Consider the following 10,215-nt stretch of genomic DNA (forward strand, 5'->3'; position numbering starts at 1 on the left):
CTCTCTGTTGTCACACGCACTCTCCCAATGGTACCTTTCAGAGTGGGTGGTCTTTCCGCTACTCCTCAGTGGTACATCCCAGGACAGAACTGTTTCATCTCACGCGCCCCTTGCTGGTGGGATTGGGGAACAGCAGATGTAGATGCCTGTGGATCATTCCAGGAGGATCCACAAAGGTCAGAAGGGCAAGGTTAGGGGGAAAACCCCACAGATTCCTGCAATTTTGGACTCAGAAAAAAGTCTTCATAAACTGAAGATTACATTTCTATGGGGATCATTGTCTAACAGAGAACACTGAAAGCATTTTATCTATGCGGGGCATTGTGCTTGTTGGTGCTTTCCTGTTCAGTACAGAATAGGTCTCATGGGGGAAAGCCAGGCACAGTCCCCCAAGGGGCATGATAGATAAAGCTTCCGACTGGGATCTCCAGACCTGGCGTGGGAAAGCCCTCTGTCGCAGACTGCGAGTAATAGGTGGAAGAGACAACAGGACCTTCCATTGTGTTAGGAAAGGGGTCAACTCTGAGAGGACCCAAGGACGCCACCACGTAGGTGAGAGAAAGACCATGGCTTTGTCACCATCTTGTCATCCCTGAATATGTTCCCTAGCAGGATCCTCAGCCTGTCTAGCTATGCCTCTCTCAGCAAGTTTAAATTTGTGTATTCATTCCATCATTCATTCATTCTCTCCAAAGTATGAGTCAAGCACAACTCTGTGTGTTAGGAAAGAGAAAATCAACCTTTTCCTCGTGGAGCTTACATTCTGTTGGGATCATGTGGTCCCCAAATACAAGTAATGTATCAGGTGTTTGTAACTGCCATGATTAACATTAAATCGGGATTGTGAAATAGAGAGAGGGGATGATATCTAGAAAGAGTGGTCAGGGAAGTTCTAAGATTGTGACATTTGAGCAAAAGCCTAGAGGAGATATGCCTATCTGAGAGAAAAGTATCCTAGACAGAAGTAAGGCCAGGGGAAAAGCTGGGGAGTAGAACCCTGTGTAGTGTGTATGGAAAAAGTGAGGAGGGCAATGTGACAGGCACAGCATGATGGAGGGAGAGAGAGGAGATTGGGTGACAGAAGTGATGAAGGCTAGGTCCCTTGGGCCTTCTGGCCACTGGGAGGATTTTGACTTGAACCATAGGAGGGTTCTTGTCAGAGAAGTCCCCAGGCTTCTTTCTGAGGCCCAGATCGCACATGATTGTTGAGGAGCTCTTGGTTGATTTGAAGAAAAACTCTTCCCCACCCCTTCTGCAGCTGAGCATGCCTTTCCTGGAATCCCCTATACTCAAGGGGAATGCCTCCTCCTGCTCCCAGTGAACATTCTTTTCAACTGATGATACCCTCAGGAGAGACAGGGCAAGGACCCTCTTGCTGTGAGTGAGGCCACACTGAGTCTTGCAAAGGCAAAGAGAGATGATATAAGAGGCACAGAGATGGCAGGGAGAAAGACAAAGATAGAGCATTAGACAGGGACGGAGAGACTACTTCTGGCACTAAACTGTCCTCACTTAGTTAGCCCAAGCCCTGCTACTGGATCATGTACAGTACATTTTCTCTATAAGAGAAAAGAAGCTCCTCCCCAGGGACTCTCTCTAGGGAATGACTCAGTCACCCATAGCCTGGGCCTTAATCATGCTCCCTTCATCCACATCAGGGGCCCCTGCCCATCAAGACAAGGACATGCTCCATTCCTGAGGAGGCTCATGGTGGTGTACACAGGGTCCCTCACAACCTATCCTGCCCAGACTGCCCTCCTGCTGATCTCACTGCCAATGACTGATTTAATGGAGGAAAGAGAGGCAGGGATCTCTGCATTTGTGGTGGAGCCTCATGCAAACTGGTGAATGTGAGATTTCTCCCCAGCTGCTTGGAGGCTCACCTCTGTACCTTCCCCCACCACATCCCCAGGGAATGTGAAGATTACATTCCACACATCAGAGAAGAAGCTGGGTGTGTGATGGAGAGACACAGAGACATATCCTGACAGTGAGTCAGTCATAGGGTCCTTGTGGCCCTGTGCAAATGCCCCCCTCCCTACTACCTGGCCAGGGTTGTGCTGATTCTTCCCTGCCTCCTCCAAGGAGCCCAAGTTTACATGCAGTCTCTCTCCTCCTCATGAGCTGAGACCTTCCATCTGCCCTGGGCCTCGGGTGCCCATCTGCTACTGGTGCCCTCCTTGTTGTGGGCTGGACAGATGGACTGAGGGAGTGTGTGTACACAGTTTCTGTCACAGGGCCCCTATCAAGGGTGGTAGTCATATCAGCAAGTATTGTTCTTAAGAGGATTATTACTTGGGCTTCTGTGCACTGCACATTATTACCCTCTCTGAGGATGGGGCCCCAAGCTTTTATCTCTGTGCAGAGGCATGGTAGATATCATAGCAAATGTGACATCACAGGCCTGCTTCTATAGCCTGTGAGACTGGGGTCCATCCAGCCTTCCTCTTAAGACTATTCTCATTGCAGATACAGGAACAGCTCAGAGGCCCAACCCTCTAGACAAAGGCCCCCGAAATAGTTCTGAGATTTCATGCTCTGGAACAGAGATGTGCAAACAGTTCAGACTGCTCATCCTGGACACCAACCCAAAACAGCTCTAATAGGTCACGCCTGAGGACACAGATGCACTCCAGCTCAGAAATGCCAACTGTGGCTTCAGATGAATTAGGATCCCTAAGAGAAACAGCATTGCTCACAGCCAGTTCTACAGGGTTAACTTGTAACCTCTGTGGTTCCTGCATGACACTGCAATCTGAAGGAATTCTGGGTGACAAACAGGAAGAGGCACACTGTGCTTTGGACAAACTGGCCCTTATTTAGTCACACAGCTTCCTCAGGAAAAGGTTCAGTGACCCCAGATCCTTGCCCCACACACAAAAGCATGGAAATTATTAACTTGCAATGTTTGATCTCTGTGTTTCACAGTAATCTTTTGCCAGTATTCATGCTAGACTTCATGTATTTCCTAGGCAAAACTCATATTGTCTTCACTGCTACCTCCTCAGAGCAGTGTTCTCAGAGCTAACAGAGGAGCTGTGTCCCGGGCTATAGTCCCCAGGAGACCCCAAATCCAACTTGAACTCACAACTCCTCTGTTGTATGGTTTTCTCTAAGTGGACACTACTCTGGCTAACAGCTCCCATTTACCTCAGATGCTTCACACCCCTCCCCCAGAGCCTACAGTCTGAACCCTGGGACACAGAGACCCCACATTTTTGCCTCTTGGCTACTGCGTGGGCATTTGCATTGAGTCTCTGTTCAGTCAACCCCAAGGGAGAGAGGCCCCCAGTCTTGCAATTCCTGCAGCCTGCAGTCACCAGCATGTCATCCTGAGGAAGGCAGGTTCATTCCAGGGGTGTGGTGTGCCTTAGAGCTGAGGGGCTCTGAAATTGATTTCCCATGTCTGGGTCCTGAGAATGGCCCTAACCCCAGCCTGGTCAACTCTGGTCATGGTAACTCTGTATCCTGCCCCATGGGAGATTCAGAGTGAATGCCAGATCCACAGAAGAAGCCCCAGGGACTGGTCCTCTCTAACACAGCACCCACTCTATCCTACTGAATTCTGGAGATAGGAGAGGTTTTCCTCTCACTGTGCCTATGACAACTCCCTTACATTCCTCTAATCACCTCTGTCATTTTCCAGAGTCCTTCTCCTGGTAACAGCAGCCATAATTCCTCTCTCTCCCCAAATTGCCACCCCTCTCCTCCCCTTCCACCAGGCCTCCCCTCCCCCTTCAGGGGCCTCTTTAATCCCTCCCCCAGCCCTACTCACAGGGCCTCACCCCATTTGTGTCCTCTCACCAAGCACCCACACTCCCTCAGAAGATCCCCTCAAGACCTTGCCTGCTTCCTGCATTCTGCAGGACACCTGTCTCCTGCCCACACACAGGGTCTGTCATAAAGTCCGTGTGAGGACCAAACTGAAAAATCTGTTCAGGATCCAGATAAAATTCAGACCCAGACCAGCAGTCCAGGGCAGTTCATGTGGGGTTGGAAGGAAAAGGAGATGGTCTCTGAGAGGAGCATCTGGTCTCAGAATCCTGAGGGGTGAAAGGGTTTTCTTCAAGGTTCCTAGTAAGGATGAAGTGAAATGGCACCTTATAAGTATTTATGCATACATGCCAAGTGTGTGCCAATTCTCTTGAATCGTGTCTGCCAGGCTCCTCTGTCCATGGCATTCTCCAGGCAAGAATACTGGAATGGGTTGCCATTCCCTCCTCCAGGGGATCTTGCCGATCCAGGGATCAAACCCCCATTTCCTGCATCTCCTGCATGTCAGGTGAATACTTTCCCACGGAGACACGTGGGTAGCCCCAACATTTGTTGAGAGTTAACCTAATATTGTGTTCTCACTACAGACACACACACACTCATACACACACACACACACACACACACACACACACAAAGTCTAACATAAAACAAAACTAAAGGGACACAAGGAAATTTTAGGAGGTGTTGGGTATGTCTATTACATTGATTGTGGTGATGTTAGTATCATTGTTTGCATATGTCCAAACCCATCAAATTGTACACATTAAATATACAATTTGCTGTTTATCAGTTCTATTTCAATAAAGACGTTTAAAAAAGGAGAGCAGAAAAATGTTCTCCAAAAAATTGATACTTACATAAAATGAGAACATTTCTTTAAAAATATTGAGGAGCAAAGTTCACTCAAAAAGTAATGAAGCTGAATAGTACCTTTCTATCTATTAAGTTCATGTGTGTGCATGCTAAGTCACTTCCATTGTGTCTGACTCTTTACGATCCTATGGACCATAGCCCAATAGGCTCTTCTGTCCCTGAGATTCTCCAGGTAAGAATACTGGAGTGGGTGCCAGGGCCTCCTGCAGGGGATCTTCCTAACCCAGGGACTGAACCAGACTCCCTCATGCATTGGCAGGCAGGTTCTTCACCTCTAGCGCCACCTGGGAAGTCCCAAGGAAGTTAATTCCTTTGTCTCATATTATGAGGCCACTGTTACCAGATAACATACAGCCTTGTCATACTTTTTCCCACTTTTAAAGCAGTCACCTCTTCCATCTTTGGTTCTAACTTGCTTCCTGACCGGCATACAGGTTTCTCAGGAGACACGTCAGGTAGTCTGGTACTCCGCTGTGGTTAAGAATTTTCTACATTTGTTTGATCCACAAAGTCAGAGGTCTTAGTGTAATCAATGATGCAAAAGTAGATGTTTTGTGGGAGTTCCCTTGCTTTCCCCATGATCTAACAAATCTTGGCTATTTGATCTTTGGTTCCTCTGCCTCCTCGAAACCTAAGTTGTATATCTGGAAGTTCTCGGTTCACGTACTGTTGAAGCCTAGTTTGAAGGAGTTTACAAACCGGATGGCTTCAGAACGTGGGGACAATCTAAGTGGAGAAGTTTGGGAAATTGGCGGATGTGAAGGAAGTCTGATAAGAGGGACAAGAAACTGAAGCTCTACTTTCGATGTTGCTAGCAAGGTAGACAGGGGCTAGACCATGCCTTCAAGTCCTTGTATAGGAGAGTAGCCTTTATCTAGAAACACATAGACAGCTCTGCAACTGTAAGAGAGGGAGGGAGAGGGCGGGAATAGGGAGACAGACACACTCAGTGGATGTAAGAGACCAGTGAGAAGAGGGGTTGACAATTAAATGGAGGGAGGCTTGGACTAGAGCAGATGTGATGGACATGGGTAAAAGGAGACACATTAGACGTTTACGAAATAAAATGGACAGAACTCAGGAAGAATTTGGACTTGAGGTGAAGGAGAGGGAGTTGTAAACGTGGTTAAGAACACGTTTATGTGTTCTGTCATAAGAGTATGAAACTGTCATAGGGAATCCTAGAAGTTGGCCAGGTCTGGGAAGAATTCCAAAATAAGAGTTTTATGTTTTTGAGCTCATGGTCTAGATGGATACAGTAATCAATGTTTAAAACTTAAATGTTCCTTTTCCATAAAAAAAAGTATTAAGGTATAATTTCTTTACAAAGGAGTACGTCAGGCTGTATATTGTCACCCTGCTTATTTAACTTATATGCAGAGTACATCATGAGAAATGCTGGACTGGAAGAAACACAAGCTGGAATCAAGATTGCCAGGAGAAATATCAATAACCTCAGAGATGCAGATGACACCACCCTTATGGCAGAAAGTGAAGAGGAATTAAAAAGCCTCTTGATGAAAGTGAAAGTGTAGAGTGAAAAAGTTGGCTTAAAACTCAACATTCAGAAAACGAAGATCATGGCATTCGGTCCCATCACTTCATGGGAAATAGATGAGGAAACAGTGGGAACAGTGTCAGACTTTATTTTTTTGGGTTCCAAAGTCACTGCAGATGGTGACTGCAGCCATGAAATTAAAAGACGCTTACTCCTTAGAAGGAAAGTTATGACCAACCTAGATAGCATTTTCAAAAGCAAAGACATTACTTGGCCAACAAAGGTCCGTCTAGTCAAGGCTATGGTTTTTCCTGTGGTCATGTATGGATGTGAGAGTTGGACTGTGAAGAAGGCTGAGCGCCGAAGAATGGAAGCTTTTGAACTCTGGTGTTGGAGAAGACTCTTGAGAGTCCCTTGGACTGCAAGGAGATCCAACCAGTCCATTCTGAAGGAGATCAGACCTGGGATTTCTTTGGAAGCAATGCTGCTAAAGCTGAAACTCCAGTACTTTGGCCACCTGATGCGAAGAGTTGACTCATTGGAAAAGACTCTGCTGCTGGGAGGGATTGGGGGCAGGAGGAGAAGGGGATGACAGAGGATGAGATGGCTGGTTGGCATCAGTGACTCGATGGACGTGAGTCTGAGTGAACTCCAGGAGTTGGTGATGGACAGGGTGGCCTGGCGTGCTGTGCTTCATGGGGTCGCAAAGAGTCGGACACGACTGAGCAACTGAATTGAACTGAACATTATAGTTTGTAGAGTTTTCACAAATGTATACCGTGTTATAAATGCTACCACAATAAAAATGTAGAAAACGGCCCATCATTCAAAAATGCTCCTTTGGCGTGTTTGCATTCAGACTCCTTCTTCCACTCCCGTACCCTGGCAACCACAGATACATTTCTGTGCGAATAGTTGTGCCTTTTCCACAAATCAATTCACATGAAATCATAATATGTAGCCTTCTGTGGCTGGTTTCTCTCATTTGCACAGTTGAGACACATCCTTGTTCTTACATGCATTAGTCGTTTCTTTCTTTCTTTTTTTTTACCATGTAGTATTCCTTTGTACAGGTATATTCTTTTGGTTTTTTTTCATCTGTATACCAGTTGTTGAATAACTGGGCTGTTTCTACATGTGGCTATTAGGAATACATGTGTGGAATATTACAGTGCAGGCCACTGTGTGAGCATGTTTTCATTTCTCTTGGTTAAAATGGTCTAGGAGTAGAATTGCTGGGTCATATAAGGCTTCCCATTGGTGCTAGTTGTAAAGAATCCACCTGCTAATGCAGGAGACTCAGGTAGGATCCCTGGGACTGAAAGATCCCCTGTAGTAGGAAATGGCAACCCACTCCAGTATTCTCATCTGGAAAATTCCATGGACAGGATTCCTGGCAGGTACAGTCCATGGGACCCCAAAGAGTTGGGTACGACTGGGCAACTGAACACACACAAACATACACACAGTAATTTATTATCTTAAAATCTAAACTGTGTTTTCTGTAGAGAACATAGAGTTGGATCTTGTTTTGATTTTTAAACCGGTATCTCAGTGTCTGCCTTTTGATTGTATTGTTGTATCTATTCACGTTTAATGTTGACACAGACTTACATCTGCCAATATATTTTTCTGTCTCATGCCATTTTATTCTACAGTCCTCATGGTAGAGCTTTCTATTGCATTAAATGGGTATTTTCTAATGTAGTATTTAAAATTATTTACTGATTTTCCCACTATTTTTAAGTTATTTCCTTAGCTATAGGCTACCATAAACAACGTCAGTTCAGTCGCTAAGTCATGTCCCACTCTTTGTGAGCCCATGGAATGCAACATGGCAGGGCTCCCTGTCCATCAGCAACTCCCGGAGCTCACTCAAACTCATGTCCATCGAGTTGGTGCAAAAGCTATCCCACTAGCTTTGTTCATAGTAATGCTTCCCAAGGCCCACTTGACTTCATATTCCAGGATGTCTGACTCTAGGTGAGTGAGCACACCATCGTGGATATCTGGGTCATTATGATCTTTTTATGTATAGTTCTTCTCTGTATTCTAGCCACCTCTTCTTAATATCTTCTGCTTCTGTTAGGTCCATAACATTTCTGTCCAAAAGAAGCACAGATGTAAAGAACAGACTTTTGGACTTGGTGGTAGAAGGTGAGGGTGGGATAATTTGAGAGAATAACACCGAAACATGTGTATTATCATATGGAAAATAGATCGCCAGTCCAGGTTTGATGCATGGGACAGGGTGTTCAGGGCTGGTTCACTGGGATGACCCTGAGGGACGGGACGGGGAGGGAGGTGGGAGGGGGGCTCAGGATGGGGAACACCTGTAAACGCATGGCTGATTCATGTGAATGGATGGCAAAATCCACCACAGTATTGTAAAGTAATTAGCCTCCAATTAAAATAGATTAATTAAAAAAACAAAAACCCAAGGGTCTCTCGCCATCCCCACTGATCCCCTTCAGTGCCTCTGCAGGTGTAGGAAACACTTTTCTCCCCTAGCTGACCCTCAGGAACAGTAACCCCAACTAGCCTTCACAACTCCCCCCTCGCTCCCCACCCCCACATCATACAGGGTTGCTCTGGTGTTCCTCTGGTCCACCTGGGTTTCAAGGCTCCCTGCCAGCATCCAGTAGGTGCCCTAGATGTCTCACATTCTTGATAGTATCGCTTGAAGGATAAAAGTTTTAGTTTTGATGATTCCAAATTGCCTATTTTTGTTTCCTTTGGTGCTTGCGCTTTTTGTATCATATCTAGGAAATCATTGCCTAATCCAAGATTAGTATTTACATCTCTGTTTTCTTCTGAGTGCTTTATAGTTTTAGCTCTTATATTTAGGTGTTTCATCAACTTTTAGTTAATTGTTAACTACAGTGTGAGGTATAGGTCAAAACTGATTCTTTTGCATGTGAACATCCAGATATCCCAAAACCATTTGTTGAAACATTATTCTTAGCCACTGAATGGCTCTACACCCCTCACAATAATCAACTGACCATAGAGATATGGGCTTGTTTCTTGATTCTCCATTCTATTCCGTTATCTGTCTATATACAATTCTTATGTCAGTACCATGATGTCTTGATTATCGTAGGTTTGAAGTGGGTTTTGAAATTGGGAAGTGTAAGTACTTGTTCTTTCTCCACACTGTTTTGGCTCTCCCAGGACCCTTTTAATTCTTACAATTCTAGGATCAGTTTGTTGATTTCTGGGGGAAAAGAGCAGTTTGAATTTTGATAGGCCTCTATTAGGGGAGTACTGCCATCTTAACACAATAGTAAGTCTTCCAACCCATAAATGTGATCTCCCGATTCATAAAAATCTGAGCAAGCTCCGGGAGTTGGTGCTGGACAGGGAAGCCTGGCGTGCTAAAGTCCATGTGATTGCAAAGAGTTGGACACAACTGAGTGACTGAACTGAAGTGAAATTTCCACTTATCTAGACGGTCTTTAATTTCACTCAGCAACGTTTTGTAGTTTGTATTGTACAAGTCTTGAACGTGTACAGAGATCTATTTGCGCTTTTTATATGACCTTGTATTCTGTAAACCTGTCGAGCCCCTGTATTAGGTCTAATAGTCTCTGTGGGGAGAGGGTGGTTCTTTAGGATTTTCTATACTCACGGTTATATCATGGATTGACAAGATGGCAGAGGAGTAGGTGGATGGAGAATACATCTCTCTCCAAGGATATATCAGAAATAAACCCTCAGACACAGAAGTGCATGCAGAACACCAGCTTAGTGCGGACAGGAGTACCTGACCAGTGGAAAAGAATACATAGACCCACGCAAAACTCGGTAGGATGAAGGAACTAGGGGGGAAAACGGGAGTGTTAGTAGGGCTGGACCAGGACCTCTGTGACTCAAGCAGCTGCACCACCTCCACACCTGGCCCTCACAGGGGCAAACCCAAGTCCTCCAGGGAAGCCTCAGGAGCAAACTCCAGTGGACGACCCATATGCAGAGGTGGAAATAAAACCCAAAGTGTAACCCAGGGGCAGTGTGACTAAAGAAGAAGACCCAAAACCCTCCCACCAGCTGTACAAGCTGCAGATGAA

This window comes from Bos indicus x Bos taurus, chromosome X, assembly GCF_003369695.1.
Source record: "Bos indicus x Bos taurus breed Angus x Brahman F1 hybrid chromosome X, Bos_hybrid_MaternalHap_v2.0, whole genome shotgun sequence".
Classification (NCBI taxonomy): Eukaryota; Metazoa; Chordata; class Mammalia; order Artiodactyla; family Bovidae; genus Bos; species Bos indicus x Bos taurus.